Genomic DNA, 17,069 nt, shown 5'->3' on the forward strand with positions numbered 1-17,069 from the left:
CATGGGTTGGAACAACATATATATGGAGGAAGCTCAATTCGTTTATCTACAAAAAAAATGGCAGTGCAAGTCACAGCCATGTAACAGTTCTTATTTGCAAATTATTGTGTACCCACAACCAAAGGTCTATTCCAGTGGCGGGTTTACGCTGTAAAATCTACAACCAAAAAACTGATTTCATCTACAGGACTTTTGCTTTGAACCCATAGCCAAAGGCGGATTCCAACCGCGAAGACTTGTTATGTGTCCACATCCGAATGAGAATTATTATATGCGAACCAATAATGGTTTATCCACATCCCAGTGTGTTGGAGGAAGGGAGTTATGGGGAACTCACATTATGGTGTGTAGAGGTAGGTAGGATTTATTCTTTTTAAACCCAAAATTGTATGTAATCATTTAAATAATGTGCATACAAAACTTGAAAATTATGTTATGAAAGATATGCATGAGTATATATGTATATATGTGCATGAATATGATTATTGTGGGAAAATCTAAGAATTTGATTATTCTGAAAATTGTTTTTGTGAGTAATGATATAATAATGATAGTTGCTGTTGAAAAACTGATATTCTGAACTAAATTGCTATCTATGATTATTTTATGCAATGTTAATTAATGTGTCTTAAAAATTGTTGCATTGATTTTGTTGTGAATGAACTTACAATGAGTGTCAAAGCTCACAACCCTTAAATCTTTATCCTTACAGATAACCTACCAGGTTAGGACACGAGTACAACATCCGAAGGGTCTCTGCACAATCTATTTTATTTTCAACTTATTAAGGCTTAATCTTTTGATTTATTTTTGTTTTCCAGGGATTGTAATATTTTATCTCAAACTATGGCAAGGGATTTAGGACTTAGGTATGTTTTTTTTTTGCATGACATTTTATTTGATTTCTTAAGATATTATGCATTGATTATTATTTAATATGCATGAACCCAAATTTTTTAATTTAAATATAACAGTAAATACCATTTTTCCACTGCTAATTTACAATTAAAACTTAGGGGAATAATAGAATGGTTGTAACTAAATTTTCTACTAATGAAATAAATGTTTTTAAAAAAACTCCGATAATCTTACTAGGCCATCTTAGTGGCTAATGTAATCTCCCAAATTCGGATCTAGCATCTACGCCAGGTTGGGAAGGTTATATTTGGTGGTATCAAAGTCAAGTTTTTCTAAAATCGAATGTAGAAATTTGAATAAGTTGCATGCATGCATTGAAAAGGTATTTTGGTAAAAACCATGCCATAAAAAAATCTTCTGAAAAATTTATTTTCCTGTAAGAAATTTAAGTCAGAGACTCTTTTGTCGGTCCTACTGTAGTTAGTATTACTATGAGATTTTGGATGAACTAATATTTTTAGATTATAGATATGCCTTAGCTAATACCTGAAGTTTTATTTGAAAATTGTAGATATATCTTAAAACTTTAAAATATTGCAATTAGAATGAACACTCAAGGTAGACGTGGTAGAGGTAGGCCTCGTAGGGTTACACATGTAGAGCCACCTACTACTCAGGGTGGGGACCCAGTTTTAGAGAAGGAGTATGTCGAAAACTCTATCGCCAATGGTGGGGAAGCTTTGAGAATGAAAATGATTTTGTAACGTGGGTGATACTGAAGGTTCTTGAAATGGGTTGCTAGAGGCCAAATTGGATCAGGGAGTCGTGAGTCTATTACAAAGAGACTCTGATCGAATAGGGCAAAAATGTTCAAGGGTATTGTTGGTACGACTCCCACTGTGGTTGAATATTGGATGGAGTCGACTGAGAGAATCCTGGGGGAGTTAGATTGTACTCCAGAGCAGAAATTGAAGGGCACTATGTCCTTTCTTAGGAAGGAGGCCTATCGTTGGTGGCAGCTTGTGGTAAGAGGTACACAGGTTGAATAGGTCACTTGGGAATACTTTCAAGAGGCCTTCCAGAAGAAATATGTCGTCACAAGGTACGTGGAAGCTCGTAGGCTCAAGTTCATCGAGCTAAAGCAATGAGACAAATTTGTGGTGGAATATGAAGCTGAATTTTAGAGGTTTAACCGATATGCTCAGGTAATGGTGGCCATAGAATAAGACAAGAGCATATGGTTCAAAAAGGGCTACGATTTGACCTTAAGATATAGGTTGCTCCACACCATGAACGGGTATTTGAAAACCTAATGGGGAAGGTTAAATTCATCAACGAAATTAAATAGGTGGGCCATGAGCAATGGGAAAAAAGTAAGGTTCCACCTAGAATGGATTATGGTTTCGCTGGTTCGAACTTTTGCCCTACAAAATGAACACTGCAGCAAAGGGTTATAGTGAGTAACACTAAGGATGAGCCCAACTATTGTAAGTATTACAGGAAGCGACACTCGAGCGAATGTTGGAAGCAATTGGGTGCTTGTTTTAAATATGGGTTGATGGAGCATATGGCAAAGGAATGCCCTCAATGAAATAAGCATACGCAAGCTTCAACCCAAAATTAGGGCCAAAACTAGATATTGGACCAATTACCTTTGAGGGGCTATGGAAAAAACCAGGCCAAAAATAATGTAGCTATCGACACGAATCAAACTAAGGCTAGACAACCCGCTCTTGTCTATGGCTTTAAGGGACATAAGTAAAGAGATGCATCTGATGTCATAGCATGTATCTTTACCATTAATTATATCTCGTACTTTACCTTAATCAATATAGGATCCACCCACTCTTACGTTTGTTGTAATACGTCTGAAAAATTTGGTGTTGGGCTAGAGGAAACCACTATTGATGTAACTATAGTAAGCCCCTTAGGAAAACTTGTTGCTGTAAATAAATTCTATAGGAGATGTTAGTTAGAGGTTCAAGGGGTAGTGTTTTCGACATATCTAACGGAATTACCATTTGGGGAGTTCAATTTAATTCTGGGCATAGAATGGTTAGTTGAACATAAAGTTAGCCTAGATTGTGCCACTAAGAGGGTAACCTTTTAAACAACTGAAGGTAGTGAGATTGTTATGGTTAGTGAAAGATGAGACTATCTGTCTAGTGTAAAAAATAAATATTTATATATCTTCAATCCAAGTTGAGCCCTCTGATTTGTTGATTGTAACACCCCACACCAGGCCTGTAACCCCCTAAACCTGACCTAGACGTTATGGTCAAATCTTGAAGATTATATTGGCCATGATAATGGCGTGAAAAACGTTTAGCTATATTCCCTTCAAAAATCGTTATCTCTCAAAAATCAGTGTGTTGATTTACTTGAGGAAAACTAAGGTAAACCCTTTGAATTTCTTGTAAAGATATTTTGAAAAAAAAACAAATAACTTTTGAAATCTAAGTTTTAGCATTTAAAGTAAATGTTTTAATTTGAAATTGTCGTAATGGAAAATTTAACAAAATTTCTTATTTGTTGATTACAAATTGTTACTTAATAAAATGTTTGAAAATTTAAACAATTAGGTTTTATTTTTGTAAAAAATGGCTGCATGATTTTGTAATAAAGTTAATATGTCGAAATCATCATTGTATTGAAAATTTTAGTTTTTCGTACTAATGATAAATCATTTAATTAATGTTTTCAAATCAAATCATGGAAATATCCCCAAAAGTCCAAAATCAACGTCCATACCACAGTACGTAATAATAAAATAGTCCCAAAAATTCTAATAAATAAGTTTAATAGTTTGTATGAAAAATATTTGAATTCTCCTGTGTAAGCTTGACCCATGTCCTAACCTCATGGGTTATCTGAAAGTCAAGAAATTGAAATAGTGAGCTTGTAAAGCCCAGTGTGAATTCAACTAAAAGAAGAAATAATCAAGTCATACATATCATAATTATAGCAAAATGTACATTTCAACATAATTTCACATACAACAAGATGCATGAGAATTTCGATGCAACTTTTTCAAAAATTGGTGCACGTTTTACAAAACTTTCCTATTCATCTTGCTACACACAAATAAAGAGTTCCCTAAACTCGTCCATCCAATAATATTCCATGTTGTGGCCAAGCCCCTCAATATTGTAGTCAAGATACATGGTGTGGTCAAACCACTTATTTATGTTGTGGCCTAGCCACTCAATATCGTTCTAGTCAAGCCACTCATTAGTGTTGTGGACAAGCCATTCACAGCGTTATGGACATGCCACTCAATATCATTGTGGACAAGTCACTCAATTTTGGAGTAAACCTGCCAAGTATTCCACTTTTCATAATCATCTCAACCCCATGCATGTGATATGGCATATGAACGGTATGAACATCCCTTACCCGTATCCAACGCCAGAATAGGGTACGAGGCATTACCTGTAGTTCTACACAAGCAATCATGCAAAATTGAGACTTAAATTTTCATCCAAATTTTAAAATTTTCACATACATTCATATCGTCTCTAAAATGAGCCCATAAGACCCAAAACATACATTGGAAGCGATTCGGGACTAAACCAAGAATTTTAGAAAATTTCACAACACATAAGAAAATTTTTCATGTTTTAAGAGCCACATGCCCGTGTGGGCAGGCTGTGTGGTCACACACGACCGTGTCCCTACCCCGTGTAACTCTCTGTTTGTCACCCAAGAACATAATTTTTCATAAAATAGGTGCAGACTTCACATGCCCAGGGCACACGCCCATGCCTGAGGCCGTGTCATTCACATGGCTGAGACACACGCCCGTGTCTCTACCTGTGTGCTCAATTCTGAGCATTCTGTTTTGCAAAAATTAAGGTACAGGGGACACACGACTGGAACACACGCCTATGGGGCAAGCTGTGTATCACAAATGTCCTAGACACACGCCCGTGTGTCTACATGTGTGGACAAAAATAAGGCTATTTACCAAGCCATTTTGTCACTCTTTTATTCACACTCCTATACAACAAAACATAACACCATTGTAAGTAATTACATTCAACCAATTTAGCCACAATCAAGACATCCACACATCATTCTCAAGCTACCTTTTACCACATCAAATATCACATACTTATAAACTTAAACCATGCAAATTTCCACATCCATAAAAATATCATCATATGCATATATACTTAAACCAACATTAGCCAATTTCAATGGCCATTTACAAAATGAATTATCAACCAACAAAAGCCAATACATTTAGCCAAATAAATTATGACACATAACAAAATGACCAAGTCCCTATACTTGCCATAACTCAAAATGTCAAATTCATTGGTACCCAAAATAATTAGTTGATAGTGTGAGTGGATCTCCAACAGTCTCCGATCCCCGAGCTTGCTTGGTGACACTATAAGAAAAGGGAAAGAAAAGGGGAGTAAGCTATATAGCTTAGTAAGTTCCCATGCAAATAATAGACATCATAACCCAACATTTAACATACAATTAACATGATAATAATTGGCATAGATATTATTAAGGTCTTATAATCATAACTTACTCAATCATAACCTTACCGAGAGTTCATCACATATCGATTTCATTACGTATGAGTTTTACGTACATACCTGAGTCATCTCGAACTTGGATTTTCATACAATTCATCTTTGACATACTCATTAAATTACCTGCTGAACCACTTGGAATACTAAAGGATACTCAGGAGTTTCGTACACACGGTACCATACCAATGCCATATCCCAGATATGGTCTTACATGTAATCTCGTATCAATGCTAATAGCCTAGCTATGGTCTTACACGAAGTCTCATATTGATGCCATATCCCAAATATGGTCCTACACAAAATCTCATATCGATGCCATATGCCAGATATGGTCTTACATGTAGTCTTATTAACCCTAACGTCATGACATTTGTATCCTATCTATTCCTAAGGTTCAACCGGGATTTCACGCTTGTCGAAACTTTTTCAAATGCGTTCAAAGGTTAATCAAAATTCATACAATAATAAAATATTTAAAACATAATTAAAACAATGCATTATTTACATACAAACTTACCTCGATACAAAATAGTATAAATGAGACCTAATCATCAAACACTTTGTTTTTCCCCTAATCTAGGTCCGAACCTCATTTCTCTTGATCTATAATAGCATATTTAACTCATTTATTATTCACATTACTCTAATCAGTTCAAAACTACATTTTTGCCCTTAAACTTTAACATTTTTACACTTTGGTTCCTAGGCTCATAAATTGAAATATATTCAATTTCTTCAATCCTTAAGCCCAGAGAACCTCTTTTATGCTTATAACAGGCCATAGTTTTCATTTAATCACACTTTTACACACATTTTATAACCTTTTTACAAATTGGTCCTTTTGACATTTTTACAAAAAAATAACCTAGAAAACGTTGTTTATCATACATCAAATACACATTTTCTACCATTAGACATCAAAATACACACATATCTAACATGGGTCAAACCCTAGGCCTTAATCATTTCTCAAATTAATGGTAGAAATAGATAGATCGAGCGATAACGACTTCAAAAATGTAAAGAGCATTAAAAACGGGGCAAGAACGGACATATAATCAAGATTGAAAGTGGCCAAACCCTAGCTATGGCTTCCATTCTAAATTTTTCATGAAGAAGATAGACTAAATTTTGCTTTTATTTTACATATTTTGTCTTTAATTGACAAATTACCAAAATGCCATTTTTATAAAACATGAAATTTCTCTTACCCTATGTCCATTTTTGTCCAACTTAAAGTAAAATGGTCCAATTACCACCTAAGGACCTTCAATTTAAAATTTCATAGCAATTAGATGCCTCTAGCATGTAGAATTCAACTTTTTCACTTTTACAATTTAGTCCTTTTTGCTAAATTAAGTGCTCAAACGTCAAAATTTTCGAATGAAATTTTCATGAAATCATTCCATAAAATTGTAGACCATAAAAATGTAATAAAAAAAGTATAACTATGTCAGATTCGTGGTCCCGAAACCACTATTACACGATATTTATCAGTAGGCATGCTTAACATGCGAATCAAATCTAAGATCAACATAGTTGGCATGCTTAACATGCCAATCAAATCTAAGTTTATCATAGTCAACATGCTTAACATGCAAATCAAATCCTAGTTAATAAAATAGTGGCATGGTCAAAATATATATCACACATAATTAATTTTTCCATAAATTCACATGTCATGAGAATTGGTATAAACATATCGTTTCACATTAATCATTTAATCACATAACTTATAACTACATTCACCAAAATAGTTAATTTGAAATACTTGAATTTTCCTCTTTTTTCTAGGATTTATCGTCTTTTTGGAATACTTAATGTATCCCCAATATTTCACAACATATAGATCTTAGTAAAAGTTTCAGTCTTAATAAATATTATTATTTTATCAATAAATCCATAACTATTTTTTGAATAGTAAAATCCACTCCTCGATTGGTAGATCCGATAACTCGATTCCAATTCCGATTCTAACTCTAAGGGAAGAAATACGGTCTCGAATCCTTTTATTAATAAATCAATACCATGTTAAAATGCTCAAATGATCCATTAGAGTCTTATTACGAAAGTCAAAGGAGAAGACTTACTTATCTATCGTCCAAGTGAGAGTACTTTTTCCTAAGGCAAAAATACGAATCTGAATGATACAAAGGAGAACATGTAACATCCTGAATTCAGGCCTAGTCGAAATAGTGGTTTCGAGACCATAAATTTGAAGTAGAAATAATTATTTTATGATTCGTATGAGGTCTATGATATGATTGCATGCTTGTGTGAAAGTTTCATGAAGAAATTCTATTGATGAAGTGCCCAATTTATATTTAGGACTAAATTGCAAAAGTTGAAAAATGTGACTTCTAGAAGCTTTAGGCATGAAATTGTCGTGGATTATTAATTAGAGGTCCTTAAATAGTAATTTGCCTAAATTTTATTCTTATGGACAAAAATGGGCATGGATAGGGAAAATTTAAAAAAAAGGCCTTAAGGGCATTTTTGTCATTTCGTTAATAAAAGAATAAAAAGGGAAAATAAAGCCAAAATTTTTCCATCTTCTCCAACACTTGGCCAAAATTCTCAAGCTCTCCATAGCTAGGGTTTTGTCATTTTTCAAGCTTGATTGTAAGCACATCCTAGCCCCGTTTTTAATGCTCTTTACATTTTTGAAGTCCTCGTAACCTGATTTACTTATTTCTATCCTTATTTTGAAGTAGGGTCCATGTTTGAGATTTGAACCATGTATGACATGCATGTGTTTTGGTGTTTAATGGAGGAATATGAATGTTTGATGTGTGATAAACATCTTTTACCGAGTGATTTCTAGTGAAAATGGCTAAAAAGGACTTATTTGTAAGATTTGTAAAATGAGAAGTAAGATGTATGATTTAATGAGAAATGTGGGCTTCTATGAGTATGTTATAAGTTCGGTTAGGCTTGGGTAACAAAGAAAATGAACACATTTCATTCTACGAGCCTAAGGACTAAATTGTAAATATGTGAAAGTTTAGGGGAAAAATCATAATTTTTCCTAAACATAGTTTTTGGACTAATTTGAGTAATGTGATGATTAAATGAATTGAATTTGCTATTATAGATAAAGAAAAATGGAGTCTGGACCTAGATCGGGAAAAGAACAAGTTTTGGACTAAATTGAATTAATTGTCCATATTTTGCACCGAGGTAAGCTCATGTGTAAAAAAAAGCAATGATATATCATGTTTTAATATTTTATTAATGTATGAATCTCTATGTTAAATTATTATGAAAAATGTATGAACGACGTTATAGTCTATGGGCATGACATTGTGAACTAGTTCGACGAACATTTGATATCAAGAAAATCCCGTTTGAAACTTAGGAATAATTTAGGATACAATGTGACATGTCACTAGGAACTATATGTGTTGAGCTCATAAGATATGTGGTATGTGTCTATGGGAATTCGGGTACTAGTCTTGTACGTTTTACCGGTGGCTGGGTAGCCCGGCATGTGTTGCGGCTACCTGTTAGCTTGTGTGAGTAGCCTAAGTAGTTACATCATGATTGTTAACTTATGTGAGTAGGCTCGTGATTAGCTCGAGAGCGAGCAATGTGTGATTGTGATATGAGGTACCTTTGGCTACGTATGTGGCACTATTGTATGAGCCTTCAGTGTATCCAATAGTATTCCAAGTGTTCAATGGGTAAATCAGTGAGTTGTTTGACAAGTAAGCCATTGATGAGGAAATAAGAGAATATAATATGAGTTAGTACAGGTATGTATGAAAAACTCTTATGAGTGAACCTTGTATGTGAGGATCTTTTGGTAAGGTTGAAAATGTGTAAGTTATGCCTATAAATTTTAGTTATGCCTATGAATTTATGATGACACATATGGAAAATATGTTATGTCAATGTTATCTATATATATATTAATGATTATGTTGCTATTTATTTGCGTGTGAACTTACTAAGCTATATGCTTATTCCCCTCTCTTTTCAATTTTCTTATAGTATCACCAAGCTAGCTCGGGGTCGAAGGACGTCGGAAATTCGATCACACTATCAATTGGAAAATTTGGGTATAGTTAGTCTCAACATTTTGAGTATGGCATGTATAGGGACTTGGTCTTTTTGGTTATATGTCATATTGGTTCAGCCAAGTGTGTTGGCTTATAATGACTTGATGATTCATTTTGTATATGGCCATGTGATATGGTTCATATTGATTATTTAGGTTGTAACCCTAATTAGTTATGCATGCATATAAGTGTTATGCTTGATGTGGTTGCTTGTGGATGATATGTGAGATGAATAGCACATGTGCTTAATGAATGAATTGTGGCTAATAAGTATGTCCAAAGCTATGGTGATACGGGGTTGCGAACGGACCAAGATCGAGTTGCCAAGTCACGAGAAACTCCTACGAAAGGTCCTAGACAAATAGATCTGAAAACAGAAACAAATATTAAGATTAAACCAAATCAGATTTGAATTTAAAATTCCCAAATTCAATTAAAAGAGCAGCAAGAAGAAAAGAAATAGAATCGATGAATCAAACGAAATTGAGAAGAAAGAAAAGATGCGAATCTACCAAGGAATTGATTCGGCCAAGAATGCCCAATTTCTAGCAATCAATTGATTCCCAAATTGAAAGAGATCCAATCGGCCAAACCCTAGGAATTGGGGATTTTTGGGTTCGAATGGGTGCTGCCAATAGGAGAACAACTTAAACGATGAGATCTTGAGTTTAATCAATGCTGGAAAACAAACAAGAACAACAAAATATTAGATGAGAAATCGGTACAAGTATAAGCAAAGAAAAATAAAGAAAGAAATCGAAAACAGCAAGAATTAAAGGATAAGTCCTAAAGATCCTTGAAATCCCGAAAGATTTCACAAATCTCTTCAAACGGCTCTAATCTCCCCTCCAAAGAATATCGATGGCAAGAAGAAGGTTGAAGATGGCTCCCACAATCAAAAGATTGTTAAAACAACTTCTAAAGAAAACTCAAGAGAGAATTCTTGGAGAAAACCCCACAGAAAATTCTGCACTCAACAAATTTGAAATTTGATAGAAAAATAATAATAAGATGTGTTTACAAAGGGTGGCTGGCCAATGCTTATATAGGCCTCCAACAAATCCTAATCTCACAAGTAACTAATAAAAATTAAACCTAATTAATAAAATAACAAGGTAAATTCGGCCATGCACTTATATGGGCTATTTTGGGCCGAATTTTACATGTAATGCTCCTAAAGATTAAAAAAATTAAATTAAACAAGTAAGATGTTTACAAATTGGGCCCTTTGACATTTTGGCCTGATTTTCAACTAAGTATGAAGAAATTTCTTGATTGGGCTGGATTTTGGTTATTGGGCCTCGCCTTCAAGAATTTGGGCTTGTGATTCATCTCCTACCGAAATTGGGTCGTTGACGCTCGTAATGGAGATCCAATGTGCTTTGGCTGCAAGATTCGGTTTCTTGGACCAAGATTTCCAAGATTTGAAATCTTGATTTTCTTGATTCTTGAAATCGCTCCGAACAGCAAAATTGGGCCAAGATTCGATTTCTTGATTTTCTTGAAAACAAGAAAGTGAATCTTGATTTTCTTGATTTGAGCCCATCACCTTCTTAAGCTTGGGTTAGGCCTTTGTGACTCGTATCATTCCCCCTTCCTCAAAAAGATTCGTCCTCGAATCTAAAAAATCAAATGAACTCGACTTTCCTCGATCGAACGGGACTAATGGCAATTGAGTCCACTGAAAAGAATAGCCATGAAATAGTAAATAGCAACGCAAACAAGCTTGTAGTCCAATTATAAGCATAATAGAACAGGTATAACACATGTGAATGGGCAGATTCAGATTACCATGCATTAATCGACGGTTTATAGATTCACTCACACATGCATTATCAAAAACAAGAATCGTTTTATCAACCATCAAAATAGATTTATCATCAATAAATAAAATAGGACAGTCAAACACGTTTCGATCTAAGTGTTCATCAACACGATCTTTGTCGCTATCCGAGGAGTACAAAAGTGTTTCAAAGGTTTCAAGCATCTTACCTTGATAAGCAAAAGAATAAGGGCCGATTTTACCTTTTTCATTTAAAACAAACCTTCGCTCATCGGGGGCATAGTGTAGTCGAATCTCCGTTGTTGAGTTAACCTTTGTCAAATGGAACTCAAACTTCATGTACAACCACATAAACTGTTTAAGGCACGAATATAAATTGAAAACAAATTTGGAAAATTTCGTTACCTTATTCTCCAAAACAGATTTGGACAAATTCGAGGATTTTACACAAGGTAAATCAAGAGAATAACAAATCACGCTTCTTTTCGTAATGACTTTATCAACCACAATCGAAGAGTAACAATTAATCGGATCAAAATGAGGGGATCTTTTAAGAACTAAGTCACCAAAAGTTTTATCAATAATTTTCAAATCTGCACTGGACTCGGTTTCTAAAATTTCCTTACCTCGCTTACCTTCGGGATCATGTAGTGTGATTTCATCTTTGCCTAAGTTGATCGTATGAAAGCGTCTTTCATTTGAGAGGTATTGAAGTTGAAAGTTATCTTTCGGTCCTTCGGGAACCTGAAAAGTAGCAACACAAGAAAAATTCATATCTTGGTTAGTGAAAACATTCCTCACTAGCCTTTCCTCGTCTTTTTCTTTTGTTTCTTTTTCTAACTCATTTTCTCTTCTTTCTTCAACTTCTTTTTCAATTTTCTTTTCTGTTTCACATTCCTTTTCACTCTCAATCTCTTTTTGCTCTTTTTCATTCTCTTTTTCTTTTTCCTCACTTGTTTTAACAACAGAATTTTTCAGTTTGATTTGGTCCTCATGGACTTGTTCCGGAGTGAGCGGCACTAAGGTGATTTTCCTTCCTTGATACTTGAAAAATACCTATTGGTACGACCATCGTGAGTGACCTTTCGATCTAGTTGCCATGGTTCTCCTAGCAACAAATGGCAGGCTTGAATAGGTACTACGTCGCACACGACTTCGTCTTGATACTTACCGATAGAAAAGGCGATGCACACTTGTTGAGTGACCTTAAATTGGCTTTCGTTGCTAAGCCCTTGTAGTTGATAAGGTCGTGGATGCTTGGTAGTGGTTAAGCAAAGCTTTTCCACCATCGTCGTGCTGGCTATGTTCGAGCAACTTTCACCATCAATAATAACTCTACAAAGCTTACCTTGTACATGGCAGCGAGTATGAAAGAGATGTTCTCATTGCTGCTCGCTCTTTGGTTTTGCCAAAGATGATTGTCCACGATCATGAAAATCATCATCCATTCTAGGGACACGTTGAGGGCTGCACCTATAGGGCTGGTTATCCCTATCTTCCTTAATTGGATCTCGATATTGATGTTTTTGATTCACTCGTACCTCATTCAAAGTAGTATTCAATGCTTGAAGTGTAGCAGCCTGTTCATCCAACTGTTATTGGAATTTTTTAAATATGTCACTATTATTATCACCTGTAGACATTTTTTTTTAAAACCTGCAAAACACTCAACACTCAAAAATAAAAGTTATCAAACCTCACCGTTAATCACTCAAAAAGAAAAAATCAAATTCTCATTGAGGTCGAATTCAATCTTGTGAGTTCTTTATCATAGTTTATATCAACCAATTAGAGAGTGTGAACCAAACTACCAAAGAATCCTAATTTGCACTAGGATGCCAAAAACTGACGAGACACCAATTGATTCGTGTTGCACCGAGGAAGAAGTTGTGCACACGTTTAAATCCTACTAACACAAGAAACAAGAAGGTGTTAGATAACATAAAGGAAGAATAAAAGCAAACAAATGAAAACCTACAGCTAAGAATCAATAAAAATTGCTGAAAACAGAAAACCCGAAAAACTGCAGAGTAACTTGACAACTTCGTTCGAGGTGTTCCCGATCTCCAAAAATCACGAAATTAAATCTGGAGTGTCCTTATATATTGAAATTTTTATCTGGAAATTTTGGGCACCAAATTCAACCCGCTGAATTTTTTTTAAAATTTTTATTGAATTTCGTATTTTTTGATTTTTTTGACTTTTTTGACTGATTTTTTTGCGGGAATAATTTTTTTATATTCAATCACAGTGCCACAAATATGTATGTAAAATTTCAGATCAATCGGACAACGTTTACCCACCCAAATGAATTTTTTTTGAACAATTTTTCTGGGTAAAACTGCTGTTTGTGCTTTTAAAAAATAGAGATCAGTTTAGAAATCAACCAAGAACACCCAAAACGCCCAAAATCTGATACCAAATGATACGGAGTTGCACGCGGACCAAGATCGAGTTGCCAAGTCACGAGAAACTCCTACGAAAGATCCTAGACGAACAGATCTGAAATCAAAAACAAAGATTAAGATTAAACCGAATCAGATTTGAATTTAAAATTCCCAAATTCAATTAAAAGAGCAGCAAGAAGAAAAGAAATAGAATCGATGAATCAAACGAAATTGAGAAGAAAGAAAAGATGCGAATCTGCCAAGGAATTGATTCGGTCAAGAATGCCCAATTTCCAGCATCAATTGATTCCCAAATTGAAAGAGATCCAATCGGCCAAACCCTAGGAATTGGGGATTTTTGGGTTCGAATGGGTGCTGCCAATAGGAGAACAACTTAAACGATGAGATCTTGAGTTTAATCAATGCTGGAAAACAAACAAGAACAACAAAATATTAGATGATAAATCGGCACAAGTATAAGCAAAGAAAAATAAAGAAAGAAATCGAAAACAGCAAGAATTAAAGGATAAGTCCTAAAGATCCTTGAAATCCCGAAAGATTTCACAAATCTCTTCAAACGGCTCTAATCTCCCCTCCAAAAAATATCGATGGCAAGAAGAAGGTTGAAGATGGCTCCCACAATCAAAAGATTGTTAAAACAACTTCTAAAGAAAACTCAAGAGAGAATTCTTGGAGAAAACCCCACAGAAAATTCTGCACTCAACAAATCTGAAATTTGATAGAAAAAATAATAATAAGATGTGTTTACAAAGGGTGGCTGGCCAATGCTTATATAGGCCTCCAACAAATCCTAATCTCACAAGTAACTAATAAAAATTAAACCTAATTAATAAAATAACAAGGTAAATTCGGCCATGCACTTATATGGGCTGTTTTGGGCCGAATTTTACATGTAATGCTCCTAAAGATTAAAAAAATTAAATTAAACAAGTAAGATGTTTACAAATTGGGCCCTTTGACATTTTGGCCTGATTTTCAACTAAGTATGAAGAAATTTCTTGATTGGGCTGGATTTTGGTTATTGGGCCTCGCCTTCAAGAATTTGGGCTTGTGATCCATCTCCTACCGAAATTGGGTCGTTGACGCTCGTAATGGAGATCCAATGCGCTTTGGCTGCAAGTTTCGGTTTCTTGGACCAAGATTTCCAAGATTTGAAATTTTGATTTTCTTGATTCTTGAAATCGCTCCGAACAGCAAAATTGGGCCAAGATTCGATTTCTTGATTTTCTTGAAAACAAGAAAGTGAATCTTGATTTTCTTGATTTGAACCCATCACCTTCTTAAGCTTGGGTTGGGCCTTTGTGACTCGTATCATATGGTATAATTGAGTAAATTGAAAGTAGGTTATCATGATGAACAAATATGAAATTGGTGTGGAATGCCATATGAAAGCATGATGGTTTGGTTAGGTAATATGTTGACATTACAAAGTAATGGATTAATCAAGTTTATGAGTATTTGAGTGACTAAATATACTATGTTGCATGCCATCAAAAATGTATGAGTGAGTGAGCATTTAAGGGTGACAAAAGGCTTGGAATATAGCCTCAAAGTTGTCCACACGGGTAGACAGACGGGCGTGTGTCTAGGCCGTATGTGACACACAGTTTGCGCCATGGGCATGTGACCCGACCGTTTGTCCCCTGCACCCTATTAAATACAAAACAAAATGCCTAGTAGTAAACACATGGGTAAAGACAAGACCGTGTGTCTCAGTAGTGTAAAGGACACGGTCTCAGGATATAGGCGTGTGCCCAGGTCGTGTGAAGTCGGCACTTGATTTTTGGAATTTATTTCGCCACACGGCCTGAGCACACAGGCATGTGACTTGGCCGTGTGACCTTATTTGGTTGATGATGTCATAAATAGAGAGTTACATGGGTTGAGGACAAGGGCGTTTCCCAAGCCACACGGGCTTGTGCAACCACACGGCCTACCCACACAGGCGTGTGGCTGTCCAAAACAAGAAAATTTTCTAAGTGTCAAAATAGTTCTGAAAGTTCTCAGTTTAGTCCTGAACCGCTTTCGATGGATGTTCTGGGCCTCGTAGGCCCTATTAAGGGACAAGTTGCATGTGATTGAAAATTTTAAAATTTTGACAAAATTTTATGGCTCGATTTTGTATGTTTGCTTGTGTTTAAATCTGGTAATGCCTCGTATCTTGTCTCAGCATCGAAAATGGGTAAGATGTGTTACACTTAGTGGTATCAGAGCTATAGTTTAGTCGATTATTGGACTAACGTAGCTTGTGTACGAGTCTAGCTATACATACCATACATATATTATGATAGTGTGACGACTCCTGACGATTTTGACATGTGTTTTCATATAGTAAATGGATCCTAACAGAGCAATGGCAAATGATGTTGAAAGTAACGTGCCTAGACCCACAGAAGGGGCAGCGCCATCTGATAGTAAACCCCCTACAGTGAGTTGAGGAGAAGGAGGCAGGGAAGCCTTTCTCCATATGATGGATGCCTGGTATACGGAGTTCGTTCGAACGAACCTGAACGCTCAACCCCCTCCGCCCTCACCTATTCCTCAACCTATTCCTATAGCACCCCAAGGTATAGGTTTTATGAGACTGAATAGACCTCCAGTGGATAAAATTTGAAAGCAAGGGGCCAAAGAGTTCCGATCTAGTAAAGATGATGACCCTGAGAGGACAGAGTTCTGGCTCGAGAATACCATTAGTGTGTTTGATGAGTTATCATGCACACCTAAGGAATGCATGAAGTGTATTGTGTCCCTTTTGAGAGACTCAGCTTATCAGTGGTGGAACACCCTTGTGTCGGTGGTACCAAGGGAGAGAATTAATTGGGAATTTTTCCAAGAAGAATTCTGAAAGAAGTATATTAGCTAGAGATTTAATGATCAGAAAAGAAAGGAATTCCTCGAGTTAAAATAGGGTCGAATGACAGTAACAAAATGTGAGCGTGAATTTGTGAGACTGAGCAAATACGCTCGAGAATGTGTATCGACTGAGGCCATCATGTGCAAAAGATTTGAAGATGGATTAAACAAAGACATTCAATTGTTGGTGGGTGTCCTTGAACTGAGAGAATTTGTTGTGCTCATAGAGAGAGCTTGTAAGGCCGAGGAATTGGCTAAAAAGAAAAGAAAAGCTAAGTTAGAGTCTCAAGATTTGAAGAATAGATAGATGGGTAAATCATTTCAGTCCTGAACTAAGAAACTGGGAGAGTTTAATTCTCGATCGAGTGTTTCAGTTGGGTTTTCAAACAGAAACCATGGGAAATAGTATTTGAGTCATAAGGCTCAAACTACTTCAATAACGAATGTGGGTAACGCTTGACCTAATAGACCTAAGTGTCAACATTGTGACAGACATCACCCAGTGAATGCTGGATGAATAGTCGGGCATCTTTCAAGTGTGGTTCACATGATCATT

The sequence above is a fragment of the Gossypium hirsutum genome, chromosome A03 (genome assembly GCF_007990345.1).
Source record: "Gossypium hirsutum isolate 1008001.06 chromosome A03, Gossypium_hirsutum_v2.1, whole genome shotgun sequence".
In the NCBI taxonomy this organism is placed as follows: Eukaryota; Viridiplantae; Streptophyta; class Magnoliopsida; order Malvales; family Malvaceae; genus Gossypium; species Gossypium hirsutum.